This window comes from Moschus berezovskii, chromosome 7 (assembly GCF_049115385.1).
Source record: "Moschus berezovskii isolate FMDL1 chromosome 7, NW_MosBer_1.0, whole genome shotgun sequence".
Taxonomy (NCBI): Eukaryota; Metazoa; Chordata; class Mammalia; order Artiodactyla; family Moschidae; genus Moschus; species Moschus berezovskii.
The window spans coordinates 117,937,580-117,956,836 of NC_142466.1; the positions used below are offsets into that span (position 1 = coordinate 117,937,580).

Genomic DNA, 19,257 nt, shown 5'->3' on the forward strand with positions numbered 1-19,257 from the left:
AACAATATGTGTGGGTGACTTTGGGGCAGGCAACAGGAGGTTCTCGGGTCATGCCTGAGTGACCTGTGACAGTGACCCAGCTATAGATAGATTCTTGTTGCTCAAACTGTCTCCCTTGAAGCCTTCTTTGCTGATTCTGTTCACCTGGCTCAGCTGTGCTTTGGGTCCTGGTCCTTTTTGGTCACCTGCCCCAGATCAGCTCCCAGGCCAGAGGGGTCCTTGCGTCAATGCCTCTCGGTCACCGTCCTCTCCTCCTCGTATCTCTGACCTCCTTCTACTTTTGAGAAAATCTTTCTTCCTGCTCTGGACCTCCACCATGGCTCTAACCAATTGTCGGTAGCGGTAAAGAACCTGCCTATCAGATGCGGGTTCGATCCCTGGGTCGGGAAGATGCCCTGCAGAAGGGCATGGCAAAGCACTCCAGTGTTCTTGCCTGGAGAATCCCATGGACAGAGAAGACTGGCAGGCTGCAGTCCATGGGGTCGCACAGTCGCCGCGACTGAAGCAACTTAGCATCACACATGCACGCACATGCAATGCCTTCTCTCTCTACTCTAGTCCCTCTGTTCTTTTAAAAACTTTGTTTGCTCATTTTTGGCTGCACTAGGCCTTCCTTGTGGCGTGTGGGCTTTCTCGAGTTGTGACGAGAGGGCGCTGCTCCCCAGTCGCAGTGCATGGGCGGCTTATTGCGGTGGCTTCTCTTGTTGGGGAGCACAGGCTCCAGGGAGCGTGGGCTTAGTCGCTCCGTGCCATGTGGGATCTTCCTGGACCAGGGATGGGATCCGTGTTCCCTGCATTGGCAGGAGAATTCCGAACCACTGGACCACCAGCAAAGTCCCTCTTTGTTCTTCTTTAGCTCATTAACAGAAGAGTTGATGATCTGTTAAATCTGGATCATCATCAATTAATAAAACCAAAAAAGAAAAAGATTTCCCTTTCTTTAAGGATCGAGAGGACTCACCATTCAAAGCACAAATAAGCGCGGATAACTGTGCTAAGTAGGTGAAAAAAGGGAGACAACTGCAGGCTACTTTGATATTGAAAAGGTTTGAACCCTCACATCTGCCACGTTCATAGTGGCAAGACCTGGCTTCCCCAACTCAACAGTTACTTGTTCTAACACCATTATGGGGAGTCATTTCAGCCTTGGTGTTTATTCCTATTTCTTATTCTTAAGTAGTTCATTCTCTTTCCATAATTCTCAGTGCCCTAAACTCCTGGCTCTTGGATCCACCCCAGAAGAGGTAAAGAATTACCTAAAATCAGAACTACTTCTCACCCAGAGAGGTCACCCTTTGTTTTCTGATGATTTTAGCTGGGCTTTAGCTTTGCACAACCAAAAGGCCTTTAGAGAGTGTTCTCCCCAGTTCGAGAGCAGTGTTCTCCAAACGTGAGTTCTTCTGCCGCCTCTCAGGGCCGAGCACACAGGGCAGTTCTTTTGTCTGTGCAACGTGTGGTTTCTCTTTTACTGTTCTGAATCGATGACACACCCTGACTCAAAAGTCAAAGGCAGCGAAGGATCTACACAGAGAGATCCTCTTGTCGCCCCGTCGAACCGCCCCCTAGACGCTCCCCAGAGGCGAGCAATATTACTAGTTTTTACGGATCCTTCCAAAGTGCTTTGTGCAAGTATACAAACAAACATGTATCTGTTCTTTCTCTGTCTCATTAGTCTTCTCACATATGCCAGCATTGTGCACGGCGCTTTGCACTTGCATTTTAAAAGATTTGTTTCTTTATTTGGTTAGCTGTTTTGAGTCCCGGTTGCAGCATGTGGCCCCAGTAGCTGTGGTGTGCGGGCTTAGTTGCCCCGAGGCACGTGGGATCTTATTTCCCCAATCAGAGATCGAACCTGCATCCTTTGTATTGGAAGGCGATTTCTTAACCACTGGACCACCAGGGAAGTCCCTCCACCTTGCTTTTTTTCGCTGACAAATATGGTTTGGGAATGCTCCTATTTAGCTCCAGAGTGTCACCAATCTATGGTATTCTAGTGCATGTATATTACATAGTTTATTTAAATCATCCCTATTGATGGACGTTTGGTGATTTCCTATTTTTGCTAGTAGTACCATAAGCAGTGCAGCCCTGATTGCCTTGTAGATGTGCCCATTCACACACTTTTGAGTACATCTGCAGAAAAAAAAATTCCTGGAGGTGGAATGGCTGGATCAGATGATAAGCATTCCAACTGCTCATCTTGTACCAGTTTACACTCTCTCTATCCATTAAGAGATGTGTTTTCCCAGAGTCTTTTACATGTATTTCTGGGAAAAAAATGCTTCTGGGGCCATGTGGAAATTGGATTGGAAGAAGACCCAAGTGCCCCTGAGGGAGACAGCGTGTTCTAGGTAAAATGGTCCAGGGGAGATCTGCTCTTTGGAGGTCAGAGAAGGCTTTCTGAAAGTGAGGCTCTTGAAGAATCAGGGGCTGCCCACACAGACAGAGGAAAAGCCTGTGTGGCCATGCTGGCTGGCTCTTCCTGGTAGTTTGATCTGAAAAGATAATTTTGCGGGGATAAAAATGTTGCACGCTAAAGGATGTACCTCAGACTTACCTATGAGAATAAGGAGCAAGAAATCATTTGGTGAGGGTTAAGTAATGATATGTGAACTTTATGGAAAAGAAAAGTATAATGATAATAATAATATCACTAGTAATAGCAGCAATTGTTTTCCATACTTGCTAAGATGTTTATTTTTTCCTGATTCTCAATCACATGATAAAGTTGTATCTGAAAACTATACACATGCATATAAGCTTCAAGTTTAGTACCATATCTTGGTAAAACTAGCATATGAAAATAAAACTAAGAAAAAGAATTAGCTTGGGCTAAGCAATTCAAGCTTTTTGATTTTGCATTCATTGCAGCTATTTTTTCTCAAAGAACTTGTCAGGCACTGGATTATACATTGTTGTGCTTAGCTGCCCAGTCACAGCGGACCCTTTGTGACCCCATGAACTGTAGCCCACCAGGCTCCTCTGTCCACTGGGATTCTTCAGCCCAGAATACTAGAGTGGGTGGTCATGCCCTTCTCCAGGGGCTCTTCGCAACCCAGAGATTGAACCCAGGTCTCCTGCATTGCAGGCAGGTTCTTTATCAGGTGTTTTAAAGTTGCTCGGAGCATATATGTATATGCATATACATACATATATAATATATATATACATATACACCTTGCTTATATATATATGTGCTGTTCTGTGCTTAGTTGCTCAGTCCAGTCTGACTCTTTGCAACCCCATGGACTGTAGCCTGTCAGGCTCCCCTGTCCATGGGGACTCTCCAGGCAGGAATACTGGAGTGGGTTGCCATTTCCTCCTCCAGGGGATCTTCCCGATCCAGGAATCGAACTGCGGTCTCCTGCACTGCAGCTGGATTCTTTACCAGCTTAGCTGCCAGGGAAGCCCATATACGTTGTAACATGTGGGATCTATTCTCCTGACCAGAAATTGAACCCAGGCCCCTTGCATTGGGAGGATGGAGCCATAGCCACTGGACCACCAGGGAAGTCCCTAGGCACATCTTTTGTACTAATGTTTGGTCTTTGATACTGGTTCCCGACATAGAGCTCCTAAATCTTTAGGAATATCCTGGGTGATAGGAGTGTCTGTTGTTTTAAGGAGGAGAATTTGGGTGGGTAGGCATGCCTATTGTTCTAATGCGGAGACTCTTGGTAAACTCACGGATGCTTCAGCATGGGAGTTGGTCACTAGAAAAAACTAAGCTGTGATTAAAAGTTTGGAACTTTCATCCTCCGAGAAGGGGAGAAGGACTGGAAATTGAGTTAATACTTGATCATGCCTATATGATGAAGCCTCCATAAAAATTCCTGAACTCTGAAGTTCTGAGAGCTTCCAGGTTGCTATAAACATATGGCTTCCGGGAGAGTGGGGGCCCCAGAGGGCATGGACGCCTGGCACGTCTCCTCCCTCATCTTGCCCAGTGTATCTCTTGCATCTGGCTGTTCCTGGCTTGTGGTGTTGTTCCGTCGCTAAGTTGTGTCCGGCTCTTTGAGACTCCATCGACTGTGACACGCCAGACTCTTTTTCCTCCACCGTCTCCTGGAGTTTGCGCAACATCATGTCCATTGAGCTGGTGATGCCATCTAACCATCTAATCCTCTGCCATTCCCTTCTCCTTCTGCCTTCAGTCTTTCCCGTGTATTCCTTTTTATAAACTGGTCACCTAGTAAGTAAATCGGGCTTCCACGGTGGTTCGGTGGTGAAGAATCTGCCTGCAGCGCAGGAGACTCGGGTTCAGTCCCCGGGTCGGGAAGATCCCCTAGAGAAGGGCATGGCAGCTCACTCCAGTATGCTTGCCCAGAAAATCCCATGGACAGAGGAGCCTGGTGGGCTACAGTCAGTCCGTGGGGTCACAAAGAGTCGAACACGACTGGCCATGCAAGGGTCTAAACCACAGTCGAATTATCAAATCAGAGGAGAGGGTCATGAGAGCCCCTGACTTAGAGCTGGTCGGCCAGAGGTACTGGAGGCTGGGGCTTGCATTTGGCATCTGAAGCGGGACCGTGGGCAGTCCTGTGGGTCTAAGTCCTGTGGGATCCGACCCTGATTCCAAGTCGATGATGTCAGAACTGAACTGAACTGCAGAACAGCCAGCTGGTGTCAGAGCTGTCAGTGTGGGGAAAAACCTCCACATCTGGTGACAAAGTAAAGTTCTCTGTGGGTAGTAGGGAAGAGACAGCATTTCCCCTTTACACACACACATTTCAGGGCTGTTACAATGACTCAAACTGTTTTAAAACAGGAAACTTGGAAAAAGCCAACAGGTGATATCTGATACAAATCTAGAAGGTTAAGGAAGCAGACATTTTGAGCGAGCAGCTTAGCCTTACTAATTAATGTAAATTGATATCAATGTCTTCCCTATTCATTACTCCGGTCATTGGATTTCTGTGGTGATTGTTTTTTAAAGGTTAGCCTTGACCAGCTCCATTATAACTTTTTTCCAGTAGTATAAGCAGACAGAATCAAGAGAGGAGGCTTATATTCATTTCAAATAGTGAAAACAACAGCTGTCAACTCTTTGTTTCAGAAAGGTCGTTTGGGTTATCTTTGTTTGCTCATTTGTTCACCCTTTCTTCCTGTTAGTCCTGCTCTTATTCCTTTAATTCATTCTTTTTTTTATTCACTTCACATCTCCTAGTCTTCTACTGTGTGCCTAGTTCTGTGTTGAGCACTGGAAGCATAATAGGAACAACACTTGGTGCCTGCCCATGAGGGCTTTGCTGCAGAACTAGAAACATAAAGAGAGAATTATAACAGAGTCTGATCGGTGTCATTTCAATGCAGTTTAATGTGTGTGCAGATGATCTGCCCCACCCAGGATGCTGAGTTGGCCACTGTCATAGACAGCAGAGAATTAGAGATTTGGCCTTGCCCTCAAGGAGCTCATAGTCTAGTGAGAAAGACGGTAAACAATTGCTGTTGCTGTTGTTCAGTTGATAAATCACGCCTAACTCTTTGTAACCCCATGGGCTGCAGCACACCAGGCTCCTCTGTCCTCCACTGTCTCCTGGAGTTTGCTCAGATTCATGTCCATTAAGTCAGCGAGGCTGTCTAACCATCTCATCCTCTGCCGCCCCCTTCTCCTTTTGCCTTCAATCTTTCCCAGCATCGAGGTCTTTTTCAATGAGTCAGCTCTTCACATCAGGTGGCCAAAGTATTGGAGTTTCAGCTTCAGCAAAAAACCGGTAACTAATTCATTACAAATAACCATCATTTATAAGGGAATTAAGCAAGGTTTGGGGATGAAAAATAATGACAGGGGACTCTGTTTTCAGAGAACGGTCCAGGAAGCATTATGATGGAGGCATTGGAGGGGACTGTGGGAGCAGGGAGGGGCAGCTAGTACAATATATGCTGGAGGAGTTGGGGAGGACTTTGCTAGAGAGGTCCCCCCAAGCTAAATCTGAAAAGATAGGGAAGAGTTAAACAGGGGGAGAACGTCAAGATGGGCAATCCTAAGAGAGAGAGAACTGGGGTAGAAAAGTTTGACTATGTCAAGGTGATGGAAAATCAGGATCTGCTGGAAGATCAACAGATGATTCAGTGGCAAAGGAGTACAGAGTTCAGGCGGGAGGGGTTTGGGCGGGAGGGGACAAGATGGAGCCACAGCGATAAAGCAAGGCCAGATCATGTGTGGCCACCAAGACCCGGCTAAAAACGCTTGGAATTTCGATGGTGATAAAATATAGAGCTTACCAACCTGTGGGCCTCAGCACATAAAGTTCACACAGCTTTCCATGGGTCTCATAAACCCAGACGGTACTGACTGTATTTTACGCCATGATTAAGTCGTATACTTTAAAAGTGTTACCGGTGGCCCACTGAAAATTAGTGTTTTCCTTTTTCATCTCTAGGGAAAGATGAGCTTAAAGGATGTCTCTGGGTAACTCACCTTTAACTGCTTAAAGTTTGCTCCCCCTGAAGGGGGACAGGTAAGACACCTGGAGACCAAAGATAAAAAGAGGTTTGGGGTCCCAAAGGGCAGAAACGCACACAGATTTTGATATGGACTCCTGGCAGGCTAGAACCTTGGTGAACGGCTGTATGAGAAACTGAGCGTGGGGTGTGGGACGAACAGCGCAAGAGCTGGACTGCTGCTGGAGACCCCTGGTGCCTGCCCTGCACTAGGTCCCCTGGGGACCTGGACCTGCAGGGGCATCTGTCCAAGGTCAAGGTCAATACAGCATGCCTGCACCGGGGAGAAAGCAAACTCCAGATTGCCTGCTTGCTGTGGGGGTTAGGGGACCTCTCCCTGCTGGGGTTGCTTCAGCATTGGAGCACAGGGGAACACTCTGGAGAGGAAGGTTCCATCAGCGAAGTATCATGTTTCTTGTTAATCAGGTATTGCCTTTCTCAAGTTGGGGTGGTTTTGATTTGAGAAAAAAGAAGTGATCACATTTGCACATTTGAGTTTTTGAAGACAGTCTTACAAATCACAGCTGTAAAAAAAAAAAAAAAACCTAGAATAATTTGACCTGAAGTTTCTAACATTTTGAAGGACAGTTGACTAGATCTTACAAGACAGAGGCCCTCTGGCTCTCCCTGGGGCCAGGGCAATAGAAGGCGGGGCTGGGAAAGCTCCAGGGTTTATGAGTCAGGTGCAATCAGCAGTAAAGAATCTACCTGCCAAGCAAGAGATGAGGGTTTGATCACCCACAGGTTAGATCCTGCTCCAGTTCAATCAGTTCAGTCGGGCAGATACCCTGGAGAAGGAAATGGCAACCCACTCCAGTGTTCTTGCCTAGGAAGTCCCATGGACAGAGGAGCCTGGCGGGCTACAGTCCACGGGGTCACAGAGTCGGACACGACTTCAAGACTAAACAGCAACAGGAGCATAAGCTTTCTCAGAGGTGGTTAGTTCTATTGTCCCAATTTGCCACTGAAACAATGGAGGCTCAAAGGAGTGCTGACTTGCCCAGAATCATCCTGCAACCTAGGGGTGGGGCAGGGAGTGAACCCAGGTGTTCTGATTCCCTGGGAAGGCTATTTGGACTTCAGCAAAGCACCACCACTGCTGAAACAGCAGCGAGAAAGAAGAAAGAGGAGAAGAAGTAGGAGGGAAAGAAAGAGAGAGGCACGAAAGAACGGGGAAGAGGAAAGGAGAAAGTGGGGGAGCCGGAAAGCAGAGGAGCGAGATCAACTTTCGACGAAAACCTTAACCTAGGGGTCTCCAGGAGCTAGTGCCTAATTAGGTCTAATCTGAGGTGACATTGACGGAACAATAATAGAGATAAATTGCACAATAAATCTAATGTGCTTGAATCATCCCCAAACCATCCTCCCCAACCCTGGTCTGTGGGAAAATTGTCTTCCATGAAATCCATCCTCGGTGCCAGAAAGGTTGGGGATGACTGCAACCGAATCAGCTGTTATGGATGACTTTCTGTTGTTTGTTTTTTGCTTCCTCGAAGCCCAAAGAAGGTAGCGCATTGATGGCCTGATTGTGTTTCTGCCACAACTTGCAACCCAAGATGCAGCCCAGCCACTGAAAAGCCCATTGTTCCATGCAGCGCTGTTATAACTCTCTGTAAACGGGGCGGTCCAGGGCACCCAGCGCTGCCTGCTCCACTCCACTGGTGACCTGCAGGGACAGCTGAATGCCTTCTGGTCCGCTGAGCCCAGAGGAGTGGGGTTGGGCTTTCAGAAACAGCAGGGCTGATTCATCGAGAACAAAAGCCAGCTCTTCCTGCTAAATCCCTGGCCGTCAAAGGCGGCGAGGCCAGCAGGCCCCTGTGCCCCTCCGCAGAAACTCCTTCTTCATCCGGCTACCACAGTGTGGCTCCACGGCAGAAGAGCCAGCTGCCTGCTGCCCTGTCCCTTCAGCCTGAACTGCTCTCAGAACCCCCAGGAGGCAGTGGCTTGGGAGTAAAATCTAGATTCTTGTCCTGGTCCTGCCATTCCCAGCGGCACAATGTAAACAAGGAACTTCACTTCTCTGAGCCTCAGTTTCTCCATCTGTGAACTGGGAATGGAAATGGTTCCAGCTGGAGGAACTGCTGTCAGATTTGAAGGAGACAACGCCCAGAAGAGGAACCCACGACTATTTGTCCTCTTGTTCTCTGGCGTCATCTTTCATAGTTCAGTCCGGTAACCTGCATTCCCGGAGAAGGCAATGGCACCCCACTCCAGTACTCTTGCCTGGAAAATCCCATGGATGGAGGAGACTGGTGGGCTGCAGTCCGTGGGGTCACTAGGGGTCAGACACGACTGAGCGACTTCACTTTCACTTTCACACATTGGAGAAGGAAATGGCAACCCACTCCAGTGTTCTTGCCTGGAGAATCCCAGGGACGGGGGAGCCTGGTGGGCTTCCGTCCATGGGGTCACACAGAGTCGGACACGACTGAAGTGACTTAGCAGCAGCAGCAACCTTTATTCCAGACACGTTGGCACAAGCTCACCCATCTTAGCTTCTCCGCGTCATTACCTGTAGGCTTCCCATAATGATACCAGCTTCTGTCTCCAGAGCCCCTGCCCCAGGCCTTGCAGCTGACAATTAACACGGATAATTTCACTTCATTTCCCCACCACTCTTTGAGGTGGACAGTTATCAAATAAAGAAACGGAGGCACAAAGAGGGATATTCCAAGGTCCAGCTCATCTCCTTCTTCGCAGTCTTCTTGGATCCTGTTCCCCAGCCTCTCCTCCCACCCCTACCCTGAGCTTCCTCTTCCCTAGTTCCTGTAACACCCTACTGTAATTGTCCGTTTCCTTGGCCACAGGCCCTGCAAAAGTTGAGCCTCTGACTGATTCATCTCTATGCCCATCGCCCAAGGCACAGGGCTTGTACGCAGAAAAATAGCAAGTAAATAATAAATAGGGAAAAAAAACCCAAACATGAACTTCCTGTGTGGGTACAGAATAAAAGAATACAAAAATAGCACTGTATCAAAGGGCTTTTTTTGGAGTGTATGTGTGTGTGCGTGTGTGTAAGGGGTTTTATGAATTACTTTTTATTTGTATAGCACAGCAGTTTACAATTTTTCTTTAAATAGGCTTCCATTTCTTAAACAACTCCAGGTACTTTCCACATAAAGAAATAGTGAGTATTCATAAAGCATTATATAAAATATACAGGCAAGGGCCCAACCTCAGTTCCTAATATTGTCAAGATGAAGAGAAAAAAAATTCCTGATCATGAATAGGAGGCATGGAAAAGATTTTCTCTTCCCCTTGACTTTCACTTTGGCTGTAGAAAGAGCCTGGACTTTGGAGACAGACCTACATTCAAATCCCAGACAACCACTCAGCCTCCTTAACCAGGTGCCTTCCCTTTTCTGAGCCTATTTGTTCTTGTTCAGTTGCTCAGTCGTATCCGACTCTTTGCAGCTCTGTGGACTGCGCCACACCAGGCCTCCCTGTCCATCACCAACTCCCGGAGCTTGCTCAAATTCATGTCCATCGAGTCGGTAATGCCATGCAGCCATCTCGTCCCCTGTCGTCCCCTTCTCAAGACTTCTGCCTTCAATCTTTCCCGGCATCAGGGTCTTTTCTAATGTCAGCTCTTTGCATCAGGCAGCCAAAGTATTGGAGCTTCAGCCTCAGCATCAGTCCTTCCAGTGAATATTCAGGGTTAGGATGGACTGGTTTGATCTCTTGGGATTATTCATGAGCCTGTTTATTTATTTGTAATATTGAAGGTGATACCTAACTTGGAGGTAGCTGTAAGACTTACTTGAAACAGTAAAGTGACCAGCAAGCATTCCAAAAGTGGTGTTGATAATTACAATTCTAGTTTTTGTTGTTGAAAGTGCTACTTACAGTCTTAGGACCAGCCATGTGTAGCTGCAGATGGCAGTGATGTGTATGGCAGAAGAAAGAAGGGTGTCTGGGTGCTTTTGAAATTTCCTTGAAAATCCAACCTGGGAGGCCGGATGGCAAGGGAATCAGAATCAGAATCCTCTCTGAAGCTCGTGGTGTTCAACATCTTACTGGCATGTATGGGGCACAATGATAGAATCAGGCCTTTTAGGAATTCCAGTGATGTGGAAATATATAAACTGTGGGTTAGGAGTGAGCTGACAGTTGACCGTACGGCACCCATATTGCTAACTTCCCGTGAAAATAGTAAGACACACAACTTCCTCCTCAGGGCATTCAGAACACACTGGGATTGGCAGCTCTTGAAATTCAAAGTTCAGCCCTCTCCTGAGTCCTTCTGACGCATCCCAACTCACTCTGCTCACCAAACGTACCTCATTTCCCTCATTTATTGATTAATTAATTTAGTAAAAACTTGCTAAGCACCAGCTCTGTGCCAGGCACTGTTTGACACTGAGTATATATTGACAAACCAAGCAAACACACTTCCTTCTACCGGGTGCCCAACCAGTGAGCAGGAGATGCACATAAACAGGCAATCTCAATGCAGAGATTTGGGTTGTGCTGCTAAATGCTAAACAACAGGCCCTTGGGTGGGATGGGGGATGGGTAAGTCAGGAGGAAGGGAAGCTCCGATCTCTGCAACCTTTGCTGATTTCCCTGGTGTAAATATCCCCACCAAGGTTGATTTCAGGTTAGCAGTATGACATCAGTGAATGTGAAACTGGGGAGGGATGGGGGACAGCACACTATTTATAGTAGCGTTTTACCATTCAGATAAACAGCTGAAAGCAAAAGCCTTAAGAGCACAGGTAGATCATACTTGTTGTTGCTTAGTTGCTAAGTTGTATCTGACGCTTCTGCGACGCCATGGACTGTAGCCCACCATGCTCCTCTGACCAAGGGATTTCCCGGACAAGAACAGTGGAGGGGGTTGCCAGTTCCTTCTCCAGGGGATCTTCCCGACCCAGGGATCAAATCAGCAGAGGATCAAACCCTGGTCTCCTGCAGTGCAGGCAGATTCTTTACCACTGAGCTATCAAGGAAGCCTATAGATTATAGTAGAGTAAAATAATTAGGGGAAGTGACAGGTTCTGAGACATTATCACCTTTATGATTTTTTAATAATAAGCATATAAACATTAATTTTTATTGAAGACTGTGCTTAACAGCTAGCTGTAAAAATTCCTGGAAACTTAACAAGCAGCTCTTGTAAGCCAGTTCAGGCTGGCTCCAGCACACCACCAGAGGCACCCAGGCTGAAGCAAAACAGACTCCTCCCTCTCTCCAGTCTTGGCTTCTCCCAGCTTCCACATCTTCCCTTAGTGAAAGATGCCATCCCATTTCTACCTCCATTCTTACTCTTATGGCCTTCCCCCGAGGGAAGCCGTCCCCTCTGCCTGGCTTCCCCTCCCACAGGTTACAGTGGGAGTGGCCAGTCTGGGGCGGTTTGACCCCACCACTCCGGCTAGAGTCAGCTGGATAAAGGGTAGGTATCTGACCCAAGTTGGCCTGTGGGCCACAGACAGCGAGCCCAGCTCACTGCTGGTAAAAGTCATTTTGTGGAAAGCAGAGATTCCTTTCTGATGTGAGGCAGAGCACCGAAGCGTAAGGGGAGATACAAATGGTGGAGTGACAGTCCTTGCTGGATTTCCTTAGTACTCAGGCCCTGCTTCCAGTCTGACCCCGAGGCCCGGTGGCTGCATCCCTGCCCTGGGGCCTTTGGGACGTTCCAGGATCTCCTGAGAGCACTTCTTCAATTCTTCCTTTGCATGAAATCTCCACTTGGGCTTTGCTTCTAGGAACCTGATACAAGGCATTCACTGCTCAAAGAACAGTTGTCTTGGGCTTCCCTGGTGGCTCACTGGTTAAGAATCTGCCTGCCAAAGAAGGAGACACAAGTTCGATCCCTGGTCCGGGAAGATCCCTCATGCTGCAGAGCAACTAAGCCCATGTGCCACAACTACTGAGTCTGAGCTCTCAGAGCCGAGGAGCCGCCACTCCTGAAGCGGGAGCACCCTCGAGCCTGAGCTCCGCAGCAAGAGAAGCCTCCACAATGAGAAGCCCTCGCACTGCAACGAGAGAAAAGCCCAAGCGGCAGCGGAAGACCCAGCACACTAAAAATAAATAAATAAAGTTATATCAAAAAAGTCTTGTCTGAGTAAGTTGGCCTTCATGGACGACTGGGCCTCATAGGCCCAGTTAATTAAGCAGGACTGTTCTGTTCCAGACTGTAGCTCCACATTCTGATCGTCCAGCTTGCTGGTGGCGTCCACTCCTAATGCTGTCAACGTGTTTGGAGTGGGCTAGGAATTAGAGTGAAATCATGGGTGCCCAGTGAGGGCCACCCCTGTGCGTGGGGAAAGGCAGTCTCACAGGAGGGAACAGGTGCCCCCAAGTTGTCCACTGCATGGCCCCCCATCCTCACTCCCAGGAAAGAAGTGGTCTTCTGACAAAAGCCATCAAAGTGCTCCCGTGAGAGGAGACTCATGTCAGCAAGAACAAGAAGACACTCACTCTGGAGGTGAGATACGGGGCAAACAATCTTTACTGGTCCCTAGACCGATGGCTGCTGCTGCTGCTAAGTCACTTCAGTCGTGTCCGACTCTGTGTGACCCCATAGACGGAAGCCCACCAGGCTCCCCCGTCCCTGGGATTCTCCAGGCAAGAACACTGGAGTGGGTTGCCATTTCCTTCTCCAATGTGTGAAAGTGAAAATTGAAAGTGAAGTCGCTCAGGGGTGTCCAACCCTTAGCGACCCCATGGACTACAGCCTACCAGGCTCCTCCGTCCATGGGATTTTCTAGGCAATAGTACTGGAGTGGCTTGCCATTGCCTTAGTTCAGAAGGAGTCTAGAAAGAAAGGAGAAAAAGGCAACAAGAGAGGATATCTCTACATCCATGCCAGGCAGACCTGACCCTGCCTGAAGGGTCAGGCCAAGATACACCCCGATTAGCTGTGAAACACCCATTGTCCCATTGATGTGCATACAGCAAAGTGCTAGGGATTTGCTTGGCCCTCTGATGTCATATTGGTTGTCACTACTGTTGTCATAGCATATTGAAAAGCAGAGACGTTACTTTGCCAACAAAGGTCCATCTAGTCAAGGCTATGGTTTTTCCAGTAGTCATGTATGGATGTGAGAGTTGGACTGTGAAGAAAGCTGAGTGCCGAAGAATTGATGCTTTTGAACCGTGGTGTTGGTCAAGACTCTTGAGAGTCCCTTGAACTGCAAGGAGATCCAACCAGTCCATTCTAAAGGAGATCAATCCTGGGTGTTCATTGGAAGCACTGATGCTAAAGCTGAAACTCCAATACTTTGGCCACCTCATGCGAAGAGTTGACTCATTGCTGGGAGGGATTGGGGGCAGGAGGAGAAGGGGACAACAGAGTATGAGATGGCTGGATGGCATCACCGACTCGATGGACATGAGTTTGAGTGAACTCCGGGAGTTGGTGATGGACAGGGACGCCTCGTGTGCTGCGATTCATGGGGTCGCAAAGAGTCGGACACGACTGAGCGACTGAAGTGAACTGAACTGAACTGTTGTCATAATCATTATTTTAAATTATTTACAGTGAGAGCCTAGATATATGGGCTTCTCCAGTACCAAATGGAGCCATCAGAGGGTTCTGCAGCCAAGCCTCTCTGCATTCTTGGCCTCAGTTTCTCCACTTCTAAAATGAGGGGTGGGACTAGATATTCCCCAACGTTGCCTCCCTCCCAACATCATATTTTCCAGTTCTCTGGACACACAGATTCAGAGGTTTCCCTCTCTTTGCCCGAGAGAAGTTGCTGGGGTTGGAAATGACACGTTAGATAATTCCAGGTCACGTGTGTGCCCGGGGCTGTAATCAGAGAGCTGAGAACCGAATAGTCTGTGTTTATGCCTTTCTCCCCACCTGTCCCACAGGCCGCCTCCAGAAAAAGCAGGCAGGGGTGCAGTGAGAGAGCAGGAGACGTACTGCGGGTGAGCGGAGGCGCCGGGCTTCGGTTCTCAGAGGAAGTGGAACCGGACAGTTTCCCAAGCCAGGGAGAGCAGCAGTGAGACAGAGGACGCTGAGCAAAGGAGAGGGGGCCAGGCACCCGGGAGCGCAGTGTCGCTCGCGTGAGCTCGGGAGAGCTGCTGAACCCTCACGGTGCCGGGGGCTCCCCGCCTGAAAGCTGCACGTGGTGACGCCTGCCTCGGGTGGGGAGCGTGTGGGGAGCGTGGGGGAGCGTGGGGGAGTGTGCGGGGAGTGTGCGGGGGACGGGGAGGATCAAGCAGGCAAGGAGGTGAGGATGAAGGTCGGGAGCATTCGGGGAGCCCGGAGCACGGCCCAAGTGTTCAATAAGCGGTTCCTGTCATCACTAGAGATGAAGAAAGCAGTTGGGGCAATTGTAAATGCCCCAAAAGCAGTTGTAAATGCATGCCTGCTCAGTCGCTCAGTCGTGTCTGACTCTTGTGACTCCATGGACTGGGGCCTGCCTGGCTCCTCTGTCCATGGGATTTTCCCTGCAAGAATACTGGAGTGGGTTGCCATTTCCTTCTCCAGGGAATCTTTCCCACCCAGGGATCAAATCTGTGTCTCTTATGTCTCCTGCATTGGCAGATGGATTCTTTACCACTGCACCACCTGGGAATCCCTTTTCCATCATAAATGGCTCTCTCTTAAACACAAGAGATGCTATTATGATAAATAAAATACTACATTTATTTAGAAGTGATCTTGCATTCATCTTTTTGACAATGTGGATTTGCTCTGTCACCTAAAATAATATCTGCTATCACACTAATACTGCCTTCCCTGGTGGCTCAGACGGTAAAGTGTCTAACAATGCGGGAGACCTGGGTTTGATCCCTGGGTCAGGAAGATTCCCTGGAAAATCCCATGGACGGAGGAGCCTGTTGTCCATGGGGTCCCAAAGAGTTGGACACGACTGAGCAACTTCACTTCACATCACACTAATAAAACCTTCCATTTACAGAGAACTCACAGTACCTGATATGGTGTTAAGAGACTTTCTTTCATTAAGTCTTCCCAACAGACGCATGAAGATGAAATTATGATGCCCATTTTACAGATAAGGAAATTGACACTTTGATACCTTAGGTCACTTGCCCAACGTTTCAGGACTAGTAGGTATCAGGGGGTCAAGCCCAGGCCGTCTGACTCCAAAGCCCCAGCTTGACATTTTAAGGACAGGGTTGCGCTTTGGCATTTCGTGTATTTCTAGTTCCTGAAGGCAACCGGGACTCATCCTGCTCCTTTGTTCCCTTCAGGGTCTCTCGCTGCTGCCCACCCCCCGCTTCTGCTTTTGTGGACTGCCCAGGTCATCCTCTGAGGGCTTTGCCTCCTGGAGCCCGACCGTCCCCGGAGCCGAATCTCAGCCCGCTGGCTGCCCATCCCAACTGAGCTCTTCGGCCCCAGCCCGGCTCCAGGCGCCCCCCGAGTCTCCTGCCCTCTCCGCAGGCTCCTGTCGATCCCCCTCGGCGCTGCGGCGCCTGAGGCAGGGAGCTAGGTCCCCTCCTTAGGCCAAGGCACACCGAGGCGGGCGGAGCGGAGCCGCCGTCCTCCCGGCCGCTGTGGGCGGGGCCGGCGCTCCTCCCCGCCGCCCCCGGCCGCCCCGCCCCGCCCGCGGCGCCCCGGCCCCGCCGCCCGGAGCCCGCCCAGCACAGCTGCGCCCGCAGCCGCCGTCGCCAGCGCCGCAGCCGCAGGTAGGCGAGGGGCGCGACCACGACGCCGGGCACCCGGGGGTCCCGGGCGCCTGGGTCCTCTCTCCCTCCTCGCGGAAAAGGGCGCCCCCACCCCTCGCCCTGCGGGTCTTCTGGGGGCCGGGGAGAGTTGGGTGGGGGGCTCGGGTAGGAGTGAGGGGTTCAGGCCCCCACCCACAGGCCCCGTGGTGCGCTCGGGCTGGCTGTGACCCGCTTGGCGCCGGTGCGGTGCGGGGGCCCGGGGTCAGCCCCGCACTCGCCGGCAGGTGGTCTCCGGCTTGCAGCGGTCTGGGCGGCGGCTCCGCCGGGGAGTCAGCCTCGCGCATCCCCAGGATTAATGCCTTTGCCTGCGCTCCCCTGGCGATGAGGAGCACCCCCCCCCACCTCCTTCCTCTTTCTGGGCCCAGGACTGTTAGAAAGTTCTTCCTCTTCCTGGTCTGGAATCGGCTTGCTTCTGCTACCTGTCGGCGCTGTCCGTCCCTCCGGCCTGCAGGGCACGGGCCCTTCCCTGACTCACACGGAAACTTCTCTCAGAGGTGAGGACAGGGATTGGAACCAGCCTTTCTCCCTGGGGCCCCCATCTCTGCTTGGGTCCAGACGCCTCAGAATCTGATGACTGCGTGTCCCCTGGCCCGGCGCAGCCCGGCTGCTCTCGGCAGTGGCCAAAAGCAAGGCCCCGGGCCGAGGAGGCAGGCGGGGCTGCAGGGAGCTTCGGCTCAGACACCCAGACATAGGCCCTTTATCCCGCCTTCACATCTAACTCAAAACAGAGAGGACAGCTTTAGGACACCCTGGCTCGGGAGAGCCGGGGACAATCAGGGTGCCCTGGGGATGACTGCTTTTCGTGGAAGCCGAGGCCTCCGGAGACTTTTCTGAGGCGGAACCTGCGGGTCCTGCCCTCCCAGGACCGTGTTTCTGACCAGAGCCCTGTGAACTCTTGCTGCACTGTGCTTTCCAGTGACCGCAGCTTGATGGAATCTCACCAGCCTGGTTCCACAGTTGAAAAAACTGCAGGGCCCTGAGAGTGGGTGAGCGGCTGATGCTCACACAGTGAGGAAGGGGCAGGCCTGGGGCCCAGTGCCATCCGCACTTGGCTGACTTCTAGTTCCTGGGGCTTTAGACTCTTCTTGAGCCTGGAGTTCTATTCACTAAGAAACTGAGCACTGCACACACACACACAGACACACAAACACACACAGACACACACACACACACACACACACACACACACCCCTCCAAGACACACACACACACACACACACACACACCCCTCCAAGACACACTCACTCTGGAGTGCTGGTTGGGGTTTCTTGGGGATGTTAATTAAGGGGAAGAGGCTTGGAACAGAGGAGGAAGGTTGGGAGGGGGGACCGTCTCCAGTTCTCGTGAAACTCCATTTTCCTTTTTGGGGCCTCACTATTTATAAATGCCAGAGAAATCATAAACAGCCGGGGGAGCTTGAATTGGCACCCGGGTGAGTTTTGCAGCAGAAAAAGGTTTCCGTGTGAATCAGGGAAAGGAACTTTACTCCAGAATTTTCCGTAGCCTCTTTTACTGGGGACTGACATGAATTTGGAGAAGCAGGATCTCCCAGGAGGGGTTTCCTCCCTTCCCTTCTTTCTTGATTCAGCACTCTTCGGGGCCTGTGTTTAGTGTCTTGCCCTGTGACGACCCAAGAGCCTTGAGGAAGGCAAAGATATTTGTCCTCAAGATGCTTCTTACCTATAGTGGTCGGAACAGAGCTGCGATACTGAGAATTAACTTCAGCCTACAGAGGGGTGACTAAGTCTGTTTGGGCCACCCAGACCTCAGAAATGAGTAAAAGTTTCCCAGGAGATAAAGCGATGGTAGTAAGACATGATGAGAAGCAGGAACAGCTCGTGCAAAGGCACTGAGGTTCTCTGGGCAATCCACAAGGCGGGAATGCAGAGGAGGGAAAGGTGGAGTGGTGGGAATTGAGACTGTAAATCTAGAGGGAACTAGATTGTAAACGAAGGGCTTGAACTTTAGCCTGAGGGCAGTGATCAAAACTCTCAGTAATCTGGTGGCTGACCGTAGCAGATGCTTTGGAAGGGGCTACACTGAAGGTACAGGGATTCCTCCGAAGGCTATTGGATGGTCAAGTGAAAGACAGTGCAGGTCTGAAGCAGACCAATGGCCATGGGATGGACCAGAGTTGCAGATTCTGGAATCCCAGCTGAAGAACCCATCAAAACTGGCAGTAAATTTTATCTGAAAGCTAGCAGTGGGCTTATAGCTATTGGACAAGGTTGCCAAGTTATTCTGAGATTTTCAGTATTGAGTTTTACTTTTAAAGCAAAGAAATATTGTTAAAGATTCAAGCCTTGCTATATGACACAGGGAGGTCAAATCTGGGGCTCTGTGACAACCTGGAGGAGTGGGATGGGGTGGGAGGCTGGAGGGAGGTTCAGAAGGGAGGGCACGTGTGTACCTGTGGGTGATGCATGTTGATGTATGGCAAAACAACACAATACTGTAACACAGTTATCCTCCAACTGAAAATAAACTCTAAAAAAAAGAGACTCAAGCCTGGAGAATAGAGTAAGCCTCATCCCTCTAGCCCCCTTCTGGCCCCCCAGAGGTGGCCCCTGGTGGCAGCTGTGCGTGCAGTTCTGTGGGACTGTGATAAGCAAGAGCTGAAGACCGGATGCCTTCACACTCCTTGGCCATCCAGTGCCAGAAGGCCACCTCTCCCCACTCCGTGTGGGCAGCTTGGTCTCTGGTGAGAAGTTGTCAGGTCACAGAGACGATTTCTGCATAGTCTGTCATCCCTTGCTGGAGCACTGGTCTCTGGTTTTCTTCAACAGAACTTTACGGCCCATATCTTGTCTCTGAGTGTGCATATTAGTTATTCCAGTTGGCAGAACTGAGAGAAGTTAGATGCACTGACTTAGGAGTGGAGCTGTAATCTCAGTTCTTCTGAGTGACTTTGGGCAAGTCCCGGCTCACAGGGCCTCAGTGTCCTCATCTGTAAAATGGGGGCATGTTGGTCTCCGTGATAAAAAGCTGCCTTTTAGTAAACCAAGCACTGGGGCATTGATCACTTTGTTGGTTCTTCACAATCATGTCTCTGAGCTAGGTCCTGTTATCTGCTTTTATAGAGGAGTTAACTAGGGCTCAGAGAGGCTACGGAGAAGGCAATGGCAAGCCACTCCAGTACTCTTGCCTAGAAACTCCCATGGATGGAGG

At 50.1% G+C, this 19,257-nt stretch overlaps 1 protein-coding gene across 3 annotated transcripts in view; it reads left to right on the forward strand.

Annotated features, from left to right (window-relative positions):
- The first annotated feature begins 15,963 nt into the window (after positions 1–15,963).
- The window catches only part of GSN (gelsolin), a 59,465-nt gene continuing 56,171 nt past the window's right edge, over positions 15,964–19,257 (forward strand). Inside the window, exons 1-2 of one of the 3 annotated variants that reach the window (XM_088838327.1) lie at positions 15,964–16,050; positions 16,455–16,583. The gene's annotated coding sequence lies outside the window, so the exon portion shown is untranslated. The remainder of the gene's footprint in view (positions 16,051–16,454; positions 16,584–19,257) is intronic. The other 2 variants (XM_088838328.1, XM_088838329.1) reach the window with 2 other exon arrangements.